The 18,251-nt window shown below is 37.8% G+C and overlaps 1 protein-coding gene across 3 annotated transcripts in view; it reads right to left on the reverse strand.

The window, feature by feature from the left end:
• Nucleotides 1-18,251, reverse strand: part of MAGED1 (MAGE family member D1) — a 73,482-nt gene that overhangs the window by 19,686 nt on the left and 35,545 nt on the right. The window lies entirely within an intron of this gene.

Genomic DNA, 18,251 nt, shown 5'->3' on the forward strand with positions numbered 1-18,251 from the left:
ATGATATTTAATTGATTTAAATTGCATTTCTTTCATGATTAATGAAGTGGAACACACTTTCAATGTTTATTAGACATTTGTACTTCTGCTGTGAGAGTTCTTTAAATATTAAGATTATTAACCTTATATCTAGCTCATTTGCTGCAATTTATTTTTTAGTTTGTGGCTTGCCTCTTAATTTTGTTCATGAATTCTTGATCTAGGAAAAAATGTAAACCATTACTTTCTTTTCCATTGTCATTTCCTCTATATTATTAATGCTACAGATGTCCTTCCCAATCCAAAAGCCAAATAAATATTCATTTTTCTGGAGATTAATTTGGAAATGTGTATTTAGGGCCTAAAAATACTTTCTCAGTAACTTACCTTTCAAGACTATGCTCTAAGTGGGAAATGATAAAAATCTGAATTATTTTGATGATTTTCATGACAGAAGCATGAAGTATAAAGTAAGAAAACACAATACAAATTCAGCAGGATATTCACTGGGACTTTTACAGTTGCCTCAGAATTTTGGTTAAAGCCACATAGCTAAAAAAAAAAAAAAAAAAAAAGATGCCAAGTATCCCCATATTCTAAAGAGAGCCACCAAGGAGTCCTGAACACAATCCAATAGGGCTTAGGCAGGGGTGGCAGACTACTCATACTACTGATACTTATTCCATTCCTTCTCAGCCCAAATGTACTTAGAGACTAGAAAGAATTAGAGAACAATTTACAGTGTTGTGGGTCCTTGGCTTGGGAAAGAGTGTCTTTCTCTCCCTTGAGGAAGGGAAGGGCATGCGACTCCCTTGCCAAAGCCATGTGAAGAGGGATCCAAAGAACCACTTATAGAGATTGGGGGAATCTGCATGAGATAAGAAGAGAGGGGAGTATTTTATCACATTTTGGATAGTCAACAGTTTCCTTCCAGATTGGAATTTCTGATGATTACTAAGGTTTGACTTGCTCCTAAAGACCTCTCTACATTAAGTGCATTCCTATGGCTTCTCTTCACCATGTATTCAACTACACTTAATAACTTTTTTATATTGAATTATAGTTGTTTTACAATATTATATTAGTTTAAGGTATACAACATAGTGGTTCAATATTTTTATAGATTATATTCATTTAAAGTTATTATAAAATAATGGCTATATTTCCCTGTGCTGTAGAATATATCCTTGTGATTTATTTATTTTATAAATGGTAGTTCATACTTCTTAATCCCCTACCCCTCCCTCCTTCCCTCTCCCCACTAGTAACCACTAGCTTGTTCCCTGTATCTGGGAGTCTGTTTCTGTTTTGTTATATTCATTTGTTTGTTTTATTTTTTAGATTCCACATATAAGTGATAACATACAGTATTTGTCTTTCTCTGTCTGACATTTCAATAAGCATAATACCTTCTAGGTCCATTCATGTTGTTGCAAATGGCAGACTTTCATTTGTTTTTATGGTTAATATTCCACTGTATTTATATACCACATCTTTTTTATGCATTCATCTGTTGATGGACACTTAGGTTGCTTCCTTATCTTGACTATTGTAAATAATGCTGCTATGAAAACTGGGGTGCATATATCTTTTTGAATTAGTGTTTTTTGGTTTTTTTCGAATATATACCCAGGAGTAGAATTGCTGGATCACATGGTAGTTCTATTTTTAGTTTTTTGAGGAGCCTCCATACTGTTTTCCATAGTGGCTGAACCAATTCACATTCCCACCAACAGTGTAGAGGGTTCCTTCTCCTCCACATCCTTGCCAACATTTGTTATTTGTGTTCTTTCTGATGATAGCCATTCTGTCAGGTGTAAGGTGATACCTCACTTTGGTTTTGACTTGCATTTCTCTGATGATTAGCGATGTTGAGTAACTTGAACTCTGGTTGAAAGATCATCCATGATCACTACATACATGGGCTTATCTCTGCTGATGAATTTTCTGATGTTAACGAGATCTGAAGCCTGGTTAAAGGCTCTTCAATACTCTTTGCACATGTTTTCTCACCATCATGACCTTCTTGGTGACTTATAATCTCTGAAGTTGGACTGAAGCTATGATCATGTGACCCACATCATGGGCTGTCTGTCCTATGTATAGATTCATCCTAATGTAGGACAGTGTCTAAGATTAGAGCACAGTTATTCTAATTCTTACTATAGTCTTGGAAGCTCCCTGGCTGAGAGCCAATTCTGTGAGTATCTATCCTAAGGCTTAAACATCTATCCTTTGAAGGGAGGTTAATCTGTCTCTTTAACCTGTCTTTACACTCAGAAGTTTCTTAAACTCAGAGTTATGAAGAGTTATCCTTGGAATATGTGGTCACATTACCCGTGATCCAAAATCTTCCTCAAATCCTTGATTTTGAATAAATTTCTTGTTCTTTTTCAGGCTCTTTCTCCTCATCTGATAACACAGATTTTTAAAGTACAGCTATCACTTATATCTGATACTTGGCAGTAGTGAGGAAACCAACCAGCTCAAAGGAGAGGAGAGGAAGAGTAAAGAAGAAGAGAAAAAGGAAATGGAAACGAAAATGGAAAGAAAAGAAAGGAAATTATTCTTAAACAAGTCTCCACCACATAGCTTCCTAAGAGGCAAGCTAGAGACTCAATTGACCCTCCAACCTGACAAAAATACTAAAAAAATGGAGGACAAAAAATGTGGAATAATTGTTTTCAAGACATTGGACATCCAGGAATGAAAACCAGTGATCCCTGAGAGATGAGGAAAAATGAGGTGAACCTTTACAACTTGGGGGAGTTTCCAGTTTGTGGTGCAATGAGGGAGAACACAGTCAAAGTCCAAAGGATTCACTCAGTTTAGGTGACAGAGATGAGACCAGAAAGACCAAGGTGGCTGGAGTTCAGAGAACAGAATACCAAAAAGGAGAGCGCTGCACTTAGGGAGAACTCCAGACACCTTTGAAGGATTGCCATAAAATATTCAGGAGAGTACTGATTAGTGAATGCATATAAAGAAATTATCCAAGGCTTGGAAAAGAACCACCTGAAAGTGTTAGAGGGAACAAGTGTCAGAAGCTCAGACAGGTCTGGGGATCATGCCTGTTCCCACCATCCAGAGCAGAAAAACTCAATTCCTGAGGCATGGGGTATTCAGATGGGCTTGCCTCAGTAGGCTGGGATAATTTAGCAGAACAATGCTGTGGTCCTGCCTAATAAATCTTAAAAGCAAGGCCTGAAAAAGATTTAACTGCTTCCGAGTAATTGCTTCTCATAATAAAGCTCAAGAAGATGTATAATAATACAATAATAGCACCAAAAGGTAAACCTTTATACCAAAATTTTACCAAAAAGTAAAGTTCATAATGCCTGGCATGCAATTAAAAAAAAAACTCAAGCATATGAAAAAACAGAAAAATGTGACCCATCATGAGGAGGAAAAAGAAAGTTAATCAATCCAAACTGACCCAGAACTTACACAGATGCTATATTTAGCAGACAAGCACATTAAAAAAGTTATTATAACTATGTTCCATATGTCCAAAAGGCTAGAAAAAAGAATGGTCATGTTAAGTAGAGAAATGAGATATATTTAATAAGGTGCAAATCACGGGCTTAGTGATAGAAAGCAGAATAATTGAAATAAAAAATACACTGGATGGAATTAACTAGGAAAGATTAGTGAACTTTCCTAGTTAATTCAAGTTCCAAGTGAACTTGAAGACATAACAATAGCAAACATTCTAAATTAAATAAAAATAAAAATTTAAAAACAAACAGCACATAAATGCCCTTGTTTACACTGTTTCCTCTTTTGGGAACACTTTCCCCCATCCCAACCATCCATCCATCCTTCATCCAGTTAACTCTGAATCTGCCTTCAAGTCTCAGCTCAATCATCACTTCCTCCATCTTTCACCTCCCTGAGTAGATCAAATCCTCTTTAAACCTACTCACAAAGCCCCCTACTTACCCTCCACAGCAGTGTCAACTTCACAAAAATTTGGTCTGTGATTAATGTCTGTCTTCTTCACAAGACAGTAAGTTCCATGAGGGTAAAGAAAACATGTTTATTTCTGCCTACTATGATATCCCCAGCAACTCAAACTGTGCCAATCATATAGTGTTCCTGTACCCTGAATACTGTGTCTCTCACCTCTGGGATTTTAATCTATTAATTATAAACCCTCTCTCCCATATCTTCAACCTCTTTCTCTACTGGCTGTATCCTACCCAACATCCCTTTTTCTTACTAAATAAACCTTGATTTTTATTATGGGTGATAATGTTCCCAATTGTAAACATACTTCCCAGACACCCTTGCAGACAGTGGTGGTCATGTGTCACAGTTCTGTCCACTGGATGTAGATGGAAATTGTTGGGTAGGATTTGGGGGAAAGCTCTGTATAAAGGAGATGAATTCTACTGACAAGTTATTTTACCCTCTCCTCTTCCTCATCTTCCTACCTGGAACATGTAAATGATGGGTGGAGTTGCAGCAGCCATCCTGCAACCATGATGGGAGCCACATGCTAAGGATCATGGAACAACAACAAAAAAATATGTGGTACCTGAGACACTGATGAAATCATGGAAGTCCTGGGCTTTATACCATTGGATTTGTTTTAGTAAGATAAAGATATCCCCTAGTCATTTTAAGCAACTTACTTTTCAGATCTCTGTTACTCATATCCAAATGCAATTCCAAATGCCTATCACAAAACATGAAATCTCTCTCTCTCTCTCTCTGACAAACACACACACGGAATCTTTAATACACTATCTCATTCACACATGATTCCCTCTATGACTTATGTGATAATGACTGTGATTTATGATCTCCACACACTGTCCCAGTTCTCCAAACTATCACACTAACCCACACACTGTCTTTATTACTCCCATTTCTGCACATACATTATCCTATCCTGTACTATCATACACACAAGTGTCCATACAGTACCATGACACCCACTGTCAAATGTAAGTACCTCTAATCAACCTCCATTATCACACACACCATCTCCATCACTCAGTCACATCTACCATTACTCAATCCCTACACTATCACACAGTGCCTATCCATACCCACTATCATACACACAGTCCACATCCCCACTATAAAACCTCCATCATCCTCCAAAATTCCTTTCCCACATGCTCATGCTATCTCCATATCATACACACTCACAATCAATAACCACATCACCTCCATTCTCACACATTCTTTTGCCATTCCTCACTGACACTCAGAAACTGCATTTACCCATCACACACTTTATTCAACAACTCCACTCAGACACTCATGATTTCCATGCTCTAAGTTATCATAAGTATTACCATTCCCCATTGTCATGCATGCTCACTGTACCTATCTGCCCCCACTAATTGATATACTTCTTATTGCCCCCAGCATCACACACTCAAACATATAAACACACTAACCCTATCACTTCCACCATGTACCTATCTTCTACCATCACACTACATTTTCCCCATTCCACCCACTGTCTACGTCCTCCTATTATTGCTTGAAATGCCCCATCCACATTTTCAAACACACAAGCATCCCAGGGTCTCATTAACATCGTGTCCTTTCTCACTATTTTCTTTCCCTCCCTACTCTTTCACACAACCATACATATGCACAGTTCTCATCTTCCACAGTATGACATGCACTGCATCCCTATCATTATCACATACTTTCTGATCTTGTCCTGTCACTAACATTCACATTGCCTCTTACTTCATTTTCAGTGATTTCATACCATCCTCCACTATTATTCACACCGTCCCCATTGCCACCATGATCACACATACCTTGCTCACATCACTTCCCACTATCCCACTGTCACTCAATACTCTCCCCATCTCTGCATCAAATACACAGCTCAGATCATCCACAATTTCACACATGGTGCCCATCCCCTGCAATCTTTCTCATTTTCTCTCTTTTTTCCCTTCCCTTCTCTTCTCTACCACCCCCATACCACATACTTTCCCAATATGTGGTTATTACATGAATGCAGATATAGTAGGGAAATTTCTTACATGAAGCTTCATTTCAAAGCTTTAGTAAGTAGAGGAACAGACCATGGTCAAATTACAATATTTTGTGTTCCCACTTTAGCTAGTTGTAAATGGATTCCTTTTGGTACATTTGCCTTTAAGAAACATTTCTTCATGTTTTGTTACTGCATTTAGATGAAGTTTTTAAATATTCCATTGATATGACTTTAATATGAAATTATGCAGTTAAGTTATTTGCACTATACCTAAGTCTTCCTAAAATATCCCAACAGTTTTTTTTGTGAAGCTAAAAGCAAAATTGTGATATTTTTGGTACTGTAGAGGATAGACAGGTTCAAGCAAATGGCAATACTGAAGATATCACTAAGCTATGTTAGATGGAACGCTTAATCTTCACTTCTCATGCTTCCATGTGGAAGAACTTCAACTAGACTAACACTCCTGCTTTTCTGTCCATGGGAAAAGAGATGAGTTATATGACTAATATGTTTAGGAGAAATATCTGAGTAGGCTTGGCTTGGGCCCTTGCTCTCTGCTTCTCTTTCAGGAATCTGTGTGCCTATAGTGAACATGCATTCTGACTGGCTCCCTGCCATACAATAAGGGGCCTACTTTGGCCTGGAGTCTTGTGGTTTTGCAGTTGTCTGGGCAAATCTGCCTAATTCTGGGGTCCACACTAATTGGAACTCCACACTAAAAGCATCTTCTCCAACCAGCTTTATTAGTAATGAAGATGATGTTTTGATCTCCATCTATCTGATTCCTACATTTATATTTCAATTGGTTTTGAACCTAGGCAGGGAAGACAAGTGTTATTTATTGATCCCTTACAATTCCCACACAATGTAGACCACTGAAATCATGTAAATTCTCTTTACTGGCTTTATCTGTCTTTAACACAAACAAGTTTCAAGGTGGAGTTTGTTTTTGATTAGCACTTAAGATTGCTTAGAATTCTTTCATGGGATAGGGTGGCAAACCTTTATGTGAAATACTAGAAAAGGAGTTAGATATTCATCCAGATGTACGGAAGCCTTACTAGAGAAAGACAAGATTATACATCGGTGAACCATTTCTTAAGGGGTAAAAAACCCTTTTAAGAAAAAACTAGAATTTAGTCTGATAGGATGTTCTTGTTAACAAGTTTTCTGGAAATTTATACTCTAACAGACATTTTAGCTATTTCTTTTTTTTCTTTTTGCTAGCTAGCTTTGTGCTAGCTTTTGAGCCCTTGCATACAAACTTAAATACTGTGCTTGTCTACTTATTAGTGAAATAACACCATTTCAGAGTACAATTTGTGTCCAAGGTAACTAGGCCCAAATATTGGAATTTTCAGTTTTTACCCTAGGACAATTTGTGTTGTACAGAAATGCCAACTGTTCTCTGGAAATAAAGCAGTGTGAGAACTGGACTTCACATGTGACCTCTTTTGCATAGGAACACTTTTCATCCTTGCACATAGTTGGGTGTTCTAGTGGTACTGACCCAAATACAACAAGGTCAATACTGCTAATCCATTAGCAGTACTATTTACAATTACCAAGATATGGAAGCAACTTAAGTGTTCATCAACAGACGAATGGATAAAGAAGATGTGACATATATATTCAATGAAACACTGCTCAGCCATAAAAAAAGAATGAAATTTTGCCATTTGCAGCAACATGGATGGACTTGGAGGGTATTATGCTAAGTGAAATAAGTTAGACAGAGAAAGACAAATACTCTATGATATCACTTATATGTGGAATCTGAAAGATAAAACAAACTTGTGAATATAGCAAAAAAGAAACAGACTCACAGACATGGAGAACAAATTAGTGGTTACCGGTGGGGAGAGGGAAAGGGGGAGGGGCGAGACAGAGGTAGGCATTTAAGAGGCAGAAACTACTAGGTATAAAGTGAATAAGCTACAAGGATATACTGTACAACACAGGGAATATAGCCAATATTTTATAATAACTATAAATGGAGCATAACCTTTAAAAATTGTGAATTAGCATATTGTACATCTGAAACATATATTGTACAGCAACTCTACCTCAATTTAAAAAAAAACACAATGAGATATCACCTCACACCTGTCAGAATGGCTATCATCAAAAAGTCTACAAATAACAAATGTTGGCAACGATGTGGAAAAAGAGAACCCTTGTACACTGTTGGTGGGGTTGTAAATTGCCACTATGGAAAACAGTATGGAAGCTCTTCAAAAAACTAAAAATGGAACTACCATATGATCCCTCTGAATTCCAGACAAGACTGACACTGACTAATTCATTTATCCATTCACCTATCCATTCATTACTTTATGGTGCTATATGTTAATCTAATCAATACATTTAATAAGGACCTGTTATGTGTCTGGCATGGTTCTAAGGCCCTTGAGATATATCAGTAAACAAAACAGACAAAAATCCCTGCCTTCATGAAGCTTACATTATAAAACATACTTAGGCATACCCTGATCAAATTCCTGAACTCAAAGAATAAAGAAAACATCTTACAACCTTACAGATAGAAAGAAAAAATTATCTACAATAGAAAAATTAAAGCCAGACAGGCAAAGAACTTTACACGAAACTTCATGATTTCAATCACTAATTTTCCCAGAAATGGCTTTACTAAATTCTCAGGAACGCTGAAGTCAGTCTTTGACTCAGAACCTATGTTTTCCTAGGACACATTATCTAACAGAGGCAATACTACCCTTTTCTCATGCAACTAGATGTGTGCTTTTCAATTTTTTTTAAATTAACGATATATTGTTTAGGGACATACATATAAGGTGATAAAACTATAAGAAAACCAAGGGGACTGTTAATACAAAAGTCAGGGAGAAGTGTTACCTCTAGATGGAGGTAGACGGGAGGGGTGATTGGAGAAGCGCACATGGCAGGGGGAGCACTAAGGTATGGCTAATGTTCTATTTCTTGTCCTGGATGGTGGGTTTACTGGCATTATTTTATTCATATTATTTTAAATGTAAATAATCATTCATTCATTCAACAAATAATAAGTGCCCATCATGTATCAGGCATTATTCTAGGCATTGTAGACACAGAAATAAATTAGATAAAAATCTCCGTCCTTATGGAGCTTGCAATAAAATTTTCCAGAGCTTAAGCACAAGAACATACACACTGAAAGAGTCTACCAAGTGTCCAGTACAATAGATACACAAATATCCACACATCACCATGAAATTTCAGAATATCAGTGATAAAGTAGAAATTCTAAAAGCTTCCAGGAGTTGGGGGTGGAAATAGTCCAGACTGGAATAGGACAGAAAGCTCTAGAAAGGGGATTTCCAGAAAATAACCTAACTTACTTGAGTATGTTGCAAAAACCCAAACAAAACCAAAAAAAACAGACATACAGATTAGATGGAAAAGATAGTAATATATAAAAAATGCAAGTGAAAAGCAATTATTCAATCTAGAATTGATAAAAATGTGTACAAGAAAAATGTAATCACAATTCACTACTGGTTTCTTTAGTGAACAATGCACATACAATAATGTAAATGTTATCATTAAAAATGTATGCTATAACTATATTAAAAGGATGGAGAAGGGAAGTAGGAGAGGAAAAGTGAAAATTTAATCTTCATCTACCACAACAGGAAGTCAACAGCTAATACCTGAAATAAGTAACTCAAGAAATAATAGTATAGCCGTATTGTTTAGAATTATTGAGATAAAAACCAAAATAAATAGCTAACACATTTCAAAGTTGGTTACTTCAGGCACTTGAGCCTGGTGAGTGTGGGGAGGTGAAGCTAAATACTGCTATTTTTTGTTATGACTAAATATTTTTAAGCCATATATAGGCCTTATTATAATATAGAATATACTGTATCTAAATATTATACTTACTATAATAAAAATACAAAATAGAATATACTTTCATTATAAAGGGAGCTAGTTAATTATAAAGGAAAGGGATATGATGAGAACTGGGATTTACTGAAATTAATATGGCCAACAGAATAGATCAAGAGGTGAGGAGCATATAAATGTAGAAAGTGAAGGGCCCCCAATGTTTGCCTTTTATTCTTTTGCAACTCAGGGAAGTGGGTGTTCCAAATTGTTCTTAAATTGTAGCAATAGTCAAAGGGGAGTTTTACACTTGAGAAGTGACCACCAGAGGACCTGGTAGCCCCAGTCTCACAGGTAGGGTGGAACTGGAAATTATGGGTCCAAGATAGTCAGAGACAGGGGAGACTGAAGACAGGAGAGGGGAAATTTATTCTGGGAAAGAAACTCAGACTGCCACAAGAGAGCACAAGAAGAATGTAGTATTTCCCCTGGTTCCCCTCCTACCTTTCCTGCTGCTCATTCTCAGCTTTTTTGCCCCCATCCCCACTCCCAAATGCCTGTATTTCTGAGATTCTTCCCCGCCCCCACCTTTTCTCACTCCACACACTCTCCTGGGGCAAGCTCATTCATACCTTAATTAAAACCAGCACCTCTATGCTTGATGACCTCCAAATCTATCTGTAACCCTACTTGCTTCACAGCAGAATAAATTCCTGACTGCCTGCTGAATACTTCCTCTTGGACATTCCAAAGGTGCTTCAGACTTTGTTCAAAATTGAACTCATCATTTTTTCCCCTCAAACCTGTTCCTCATTCTGAGTTCTCCAGCTCATGGAATGGTTTTTACATTTCAACCACCAAAGGCAGAAAGAAAACTGAAGATCATCCTAGATTCCTTCTTCTCATCGGCCTCCCTATATCCTCCAGTCAGCCACTGAGTTCTTAATTTTTCACATACATGTATTCTAATTTCATTCCCACTGCCTTAACTCAGGCTTCAACATCTCTCCTCTTTTGTAATAGCCTCTGAACTCGTCTCCCTGTACCCAGTTCTGTCTTCTCCAGTCTATCCATCAAAATCTCATCCGCTAGACAATTGATGAGGACATACTGTATAGCACAGGGAACTCTACTTAATGCACTGTGGTGACCTAAATGGGAAGGAAATCCAAAAAAGAGGGGATATATGTATGTGTGTGGCTGATTCATTTTGCTGTGCAGTAGAAATGGACACAGCATTGTAAAGCAACTATACTCCAATAAAAATTAATTAAAAAAAACTCATTCACTGGATATTTCTAAAATGCAAATCTGTTCCTGTTAATAATCCCTTGCCTAAAATCCCAATATCTCCCCACTGTTCTTAGTATAGCATTCAAGGCTCTCAATGATCTGGCCACTATCTTCTTCTCATTAAATACCCTCTCACTTTCTATGTTCCAAGTATACTAACCATTTTGAACATACCATAAATATACTGAAAACATTGAATTATTTCATATAATGTGTCTTTGCTCATACCACCACTGCTTGGAATGACTCTCTTCTATTTCTCAGCCCCAACAGTTAAAGCTGACGACATCTACACACCTTGCAGGACTTAGGCATTAATTTCTTTCTGGAACCCTCTCCCACCCAACAGAATTAACTATGTCCTCCTCTGTGTCTCTAATGTATTCTATATAGACTTTTATCAAGCATCTGTGATATTTTGCTGTGTACATTTGTTTATGTGTCTCTTCTACTAATATCAGCTTCTCTAGGACTAGGAACATATCTTTTTCACCTCTCTATTCAAAATATATATCACAGTGCCTGGTATAAAGAAGATGCTTAACAAATGTTTCTGAATAAATAAAAGAATCATCATAAGGATGTAATATATGAGGCCAGCCTGATGCCAATCTCCTATCTATGGCAGACATCAGCAATCTACCATAGAATTGTCCCCTTGCACCTCAGAATCATTGTCAAGCCAGCATATTATTAAAACCGATTTCGATCAATTGGAATTGGCAGAAGATATAAAATTTATTTCTTATCCTGGAATGTAGGCTGTCACAATGGAGTGCCTCAGTAATTACTGGAGTTGATCTAAGAGAATTAACATGGGAGAATAAACATAACCAATGGCAGAGTATCTCCTAAACACTCTTTGCAACAGTATGTTGTAGCAAAAATTGGCATCAGGAGGTAAATTCTGTCTGTATACATCCAGCACTACCCATTGAAGAGACATCTTGTCATCAGAAGAGACAAAACCCCACATACTGGTATTCTGATTTATACTTCAATTTCGTCTCAATTGATTCAGAAACTATTCCTCTCTAAGGATCAGAAATCTGATAACAAGCAAAGTGCTGCACCTGAGCTACCAGGCATATCACACTTGGAGAAACAATGGATCAACTTATCTTCATTCCTTCTGCATCCAGAACCCCTGGGAAAGTACAGAAGAGAAAAAACTCCTTTCTCAAATGGAACAACAATCTATTGGAGCACTGTTTCCAAATCTTAAGACCATAACACATATACAAAATGATAACTTATCTACAGACATGGGGCTATACTGGACAAGACTGTTCATTGCCAGAAGTAACTGGCCTGGAAGCTCCAGGCAAATTGGGCTGCCTGTACAGTGTATTAGTTTCCTATTGTCACTACAAATTACCACAAACTTAGTGGCTTAAAGCAACATAAGTTTATTCTTTTACAGTTCTAGAAGTCGAAAGTCTAAAATGGGTTCACAAGATTGCATTCCTTCTGGATGCTCTAGGGGAGAAGCATTTCCTTGCTTTTTCTAGCTTCTAGAGTCTACATTTTTTGGCTCATGGTCTCTTTCTTCAACATCAAAGTCATCAGCTTAGCATCTTATTTCCTCTCTGACCCCTGCTTCTGCCCACATATCTTCTCTCTATAACTCTGACCATCTTGCCTATCTCTTATAAAGAGCCTTGTGATTATACTGAGCCCACCCTAATCATCTAGGACAATCTCCATAGCTCAAAATCCTTAACCTTTTACCATTTCAAGTAACATATTAGGTTCATATTCAGGTTCTGGGAATTAAGACAGACATCTTTGGAGGTCCACTATTTAGCCTACCATTTGCAGATTGTGCAAGCTGTGCATCACATGATTCTGCAGGGTATCATTCATACTGTGCACATCATAGATATTTGCATTTATTATGACAATTTTCTGGCAGGTAGTAATAAAATGTTTTGAGGAAGAGATACCATATTCCAATTCACACAAAGGTACCATATGACTTAGCAGAAGCTCATGGTCTAAAGTGATTAATATCTCAACACAGCTGTAAAACACTGGGGTCAGGGAGCTCTGTATTATAGAGGGTTGAGGCCCTGGAAGAACTAAAAAAATTATAGCAAACATTCATTAAGTGTGTACTATGTGCCAGGCACTACACTAGACACTTTATAACCCTTAAAATCCCTTGAATCTTTACAACTTGTTGTGGTATTAATATTCTGACCCAAAAAATGAGCAACATGAGACTCAGAGAGATTTATTAAATATAACCAAGGTCACACAGCTAGAAGGTGGTTAAGCTGGTAAATAAACCTAGGTATAGCTGATTCTAGAACACAAATACTTTTCTGCTGTACCATGCTGCCTCTCTTTTTTTTTATTCTTTTGGCCGTGCCACACAGCATGTGGGATCTTATTTCCCCAACCAGGGATTGAACCCATGCCCCCTGCAGTGGAAGTGCAGAGTCTTAACCACTGGACCTCCAGGGAAATCCCCATGCTGCCTTCTTAAAGTGAGAGGATATAAAAATCAATGTATTAGAGTTCTTATACCTTGAGTTTCTGGAAGGCATACTGATCTGTCAATGCTAAGGCACTGAATATTCCTATGGCAATTTCAAGCAGTAGTTCCTCTGAATACTGGGTGATAGACAAGCAACCTATGTCTATACCCATACCGGGAGGAAAATCATTCCATATACCCTAGTTTCTCCACTTCTTATCGGCTAGATTTTCTCGGTTTATTTTGGCTTTTCTGGTTATAATTCCTAAAATGATCTGGAACCTTTCCTGAAGCTTCCAGCACACACATCTGTCTGGCCTTCATTCCTACTCAGTCTTTTGTAGAACTGGACAATTCTCCCTTATTTCGTGATGATGAAACTGACCTAGCCAATTTCAGAGCCTACACCATGAGAAGTGGTTGTGGTGAACATTTGAGAAGAGAATCCAGTTATTAATGAAATCTTTCAAGTTTGGAGGTGATCCCTATTCAAAGCAATAAACGCTTTATAACCCTTACTCCATTTTCTGGAGCTCAATGTGGAGTTTCTGGGAGTATTTACCAGATTCCAAAACTGACTGAAGGCTACCAAAACTCACTGCACTGAAGAGTGAATTGTGATTTCTGGAATGAATCACTTAATGATGAATAAAGGCTAACAAATCTCTGAAGATTTACACATTGCCAGTATAAACCTAGAATAATTAAACTGTCTAGGATTCAAACCCTGGCTCTTCCAGTGATAGCTGTGTGACCTTGGGAAAATTCTTCCATCTCTTTTTCTTGGTTTCTTCACATGTAAAACAAGGATGAGAGTTCCTATATTATCCGATTGTTCCAAGAATTAAATGATTAAACAAACTATGTAAAGTTCTTATAGTAGTAGTATACATGGTAAGTGTATAATTATATGCAATAAATGGAAAGTATTTTAATTAACTTTTATTATGAATCCTTTTTTCATTTTTACCAAGATCTGATTTTTCTCACAAAGCCCTTTCCACAGCATTACATTAATCAGATTCCTGTACTGTCTAATGCTGAGCAAGATTACACTTCAAATTGAAGGCCTTTCTACATTCACTGCACTATGAACTCACTGATACCAAATAAGGCTAAATCCTAAGGAAAGCATACTCATTTTTTTTTTTTTTTTGCGGTACACGGGCCTCTCACTGTTGTGGCCTCTTCTATTGCGGAGCACAGGCTCCGGACGCGCAGGCCCAGCGGCCATGGCTCACGGGCCCAGCCACTTCGCGGCATGTGGGATCTTCCCGGACCGGGGCATGAACCCGCGTCCCCTGCATTGGCAGGCGGACTCTCAACTACTGCGGCACCAGGGAAGCCCACTCATATTTTTTACATACATTGAGGGTCTTGCCTTTATGAATCACTTAATGATAGATAAGACTTAGCCTCTAATTGAAGGCTTATTCATTCTAGTAGTTTCTCTCCACTATGAATTTGCAGATGATAAACAAGGATCTCCTTCCATCTCCACTACGAATTTTCTGATATTCTATAAGGACTGATATCACCAAAACCCCTTCCCACATTCATTACATGCATAAGCTTTCTTTGCACCATGAATTCTTTTTTGGCTTAATAAGATTTGAGCTAGATCTGAAAAGCCTTCCACACAGGCATTGCAACCATTTTCTTACCTTGGAACTCTCTCATGTTTCAAAAGAAAATGTCTGAGCTTGTCCTGAAATCTTTCCCAGTTAATACCCTCATAGGGTTTCTCTTCACTATGCATTTTCATATGGTGGAAAAACCTTGATTATTCACTGCAATTTCTTTCACATTGGGAAAGTTTCCCCACCCTATGAAACTTCTGGTGTTGAAAGAGAACCGAGTTCTGCCTGAAGGCCTTCCCACATTTTTACAGCCATATTAATTAATAAGTTCTCAAGTGTGAATCCTCAGATGTCAAATTAAGATCGGCCTCATGACTAAAAATTCCTTTATATTCATTACCTTCACAGGATTTCTCTCTACTAGAGTACTCTGAGGCATCAACCTTGAACACTAACAAAAGACTTTTAGACACTAATCATACATGTAGGGCTTCTGTGCATCAAAAATTTCCCAGTGTCTCACACATTCTAAAAACTGTGCAGAGTCATAGTCCTATGAACCATATCTCTATGCTCTTTCTCCTAGGGGCTTTCCTCATATAACAGACATCTAGCTCAGCCTTTTCTCAGCCAATGCACTCTCAGCCTTTCTCTTCAGTAAGATTATTTTTATAAGTGGCAGTATTGTGCCCACAACAGACTTCCCTGGAGAAAGGAATATGTTAGATTCTTCCCTGCAAAGCTTTCTTGCAGCCTATGTCATCACATGCCAAGTCTTCTCCACAGAAGAGACTCTGACCAATTGGTCTTGGATTCTGGATCCATAATATTCTTCGGAATTTGGCTTTTTCTGAGATTTCCCTCATTGAAATAGATCCTAGTCTTAGTCATAAGCTTATCATCTAAAATGATAGATCCTCAAACATAAATGGGCAAAAAAACATACGTAAACCAGTCACAAAAAAGGAAATATAAAAACATGAAATATTTTACCTTATCAGTCATCAATAACTGTAAATTGAAACAACCATGTGAGATTAACTGTTCCTCTCTCACTCTCACCAAGCAGTTTATATGAGTGCATGTTTGACTGCTGTCCTTGCTGGTATGAATGTAAACTGGTAAAAACTTCTAGAAAACAACTTTCCAGTGTGTAATTATGAGCCATAGAATAGTCGTACCTTTTGAGCCAGTAATTACTCTTTAAACAATCTACCAAACAAAATGGTCAGATATGCAAATAAAGATTCATGTACAAAACGATTCATTGAAGCATTTATATTAGTGAAAAAATGGAAACACATAAAATATCCAAAAACATGGAAATGGTTAAATAAATTGCAGTATACTTTTATGAAGGGATATTACGCAGCCAACAAAAATGTTGCCCAAAATTGTTACTGACAAGGGAGATTCTCATGTGAGATAATTTTTAAAGAAAACAGGTTTTAGAGGAGAAAGCATGGGCTGAATTGTGTCCCTTTAAAATTCACATGTTGAAGTCCTAACCTCCAGTACCTCAGAATGTGACTGTACCTGGATATAGGACCTTTAAAGAGGTAATTTAGTTAAGATGAGATCATTAGGGTAGGCCTTTATCCAATATGACTGGTGTCCTTATAAGAAGAAGTTAGAACACAGAGACACATAGAGGGAAGACCATGTGAAGACACAGGGAGGAAAAGATAGCCATCTACGAGCCAAGGAGAGAGGACTGAGAAGAAACCAACCTGGTCAACACCTTGATCTTAGACTTCTATGCCTCAGAATTCTGAGGAAATAAATTTCTGCCGTTTAAGATACCCAGCCTGTGGTACTTTGTTATGGCAGTCCTAGGAAACTAATACAGCAGGATACAAAATTGTATATACTGAAAGGAAATATATCAATTAGTTAATAGGAGTTATATCTGGGTAATGAAATGAACAATTTTTATTTCCTTCCTTATAAAGTTTTGTTGTTCTCCAAAATCCTCACGATGAGCATGTGTCTACCTTTATAATACAAAGTATGTAAAAAAAAAAAGATAAAGATATCCACAAGCAAACACAGAATAGATAGAAAACACATATAACTTTTACTTGATGAAATGAAGCTGCCAAAATGAGGTAGAAAGAAAATTAGTCAGAAAACTAAGGTCTAGGGACTTCATGGCTTTGTCTCACTTTTAGGTGGCCTCCCAACTCAGGGAGAGAGGGACTTGGAGAAGCAAAGTGATGTGAGGATGACTAGTTTGTTTGGAGGCTAATGGCAGAGACAATGAAAGAGATTCAACTGAGTGGAAATGGGAAGATGCCCTGAACAAAGGAGGTGTTGAATGTGTAGAACTAAGAGAGAAAAGCAAGGATTTGGAAGAAGGGAGACGGCAAGAGATTCATTTTCAGGGCACTGAAGAAGGGGAAGCAATAGAGAAGGGAGAAGTAACTGGGCATGCTAACAAAAAGGTAACCAAAAAGAAAACAGGAAAAGAAAGATTCTCTTTTGCCTGATTTTATGGTACCCACCAGATGGAGAGTTTGAGAGGGGTATAGGGGTTTAGAATATGTAACCCCAAAATATGCCATGTTGGCATATTGATTATTTTGAATTAAAGGTACTTGAGAACCAGCTGGTGCAAGAATGATACTCTGACCCTCCTTTGTCCCCCTGAAAGCAGGAGAAAACTTTCTCAAGAGAAAGAGATCCTCCCTGTACCAGAAGGGTAGAAGGCATCCTTATCACCAGAGACAGGGAATTTAGGGCCCGAGAAGGCTGTACAAACAAACCTTGTTAATTCTTTACTATTTCTAGGCCAAACCCCTTTGCCTTGTCGATTCTTCATAAATACATTGTTTTTTTTTTTTTTTGCGGTATTTAGGCCTCTCACTGTTGTGGTCTCTCCCATTGCGGAGCATAGGCTCCAGACGCGCAGGCTCAGCGGCCATGGCTCACGGGCCTAGCCGCTCCACGGCATGTGGGATCTTCCCGGACCGGGGCACGAACCCGTGTCCCCTGCATCAGCAGGCGGACTCTCAACCACTGCGCCACCAGGGAAGCCCAATACATTGTTTTTTTAATCTACAAGGTATAACAGCTCTCTGTTCTGATCACTTGA

Source organism: Pseudorca crassidens, chromosome X (genome assembly GCF_039906515.1).
Source record: "Pseudorca crassidens isolate mPseCra1 chromosome X, mPseCra1.hap1, whole genome shotgun sequence".
In the NCBI taxonomy this organism is placed as follows: Eukaryota; Metazoa; Chordata; class Mammalia; order Artiodactyla; family Delphinidae; genus Pseudorca; species Pseudorca crassidens.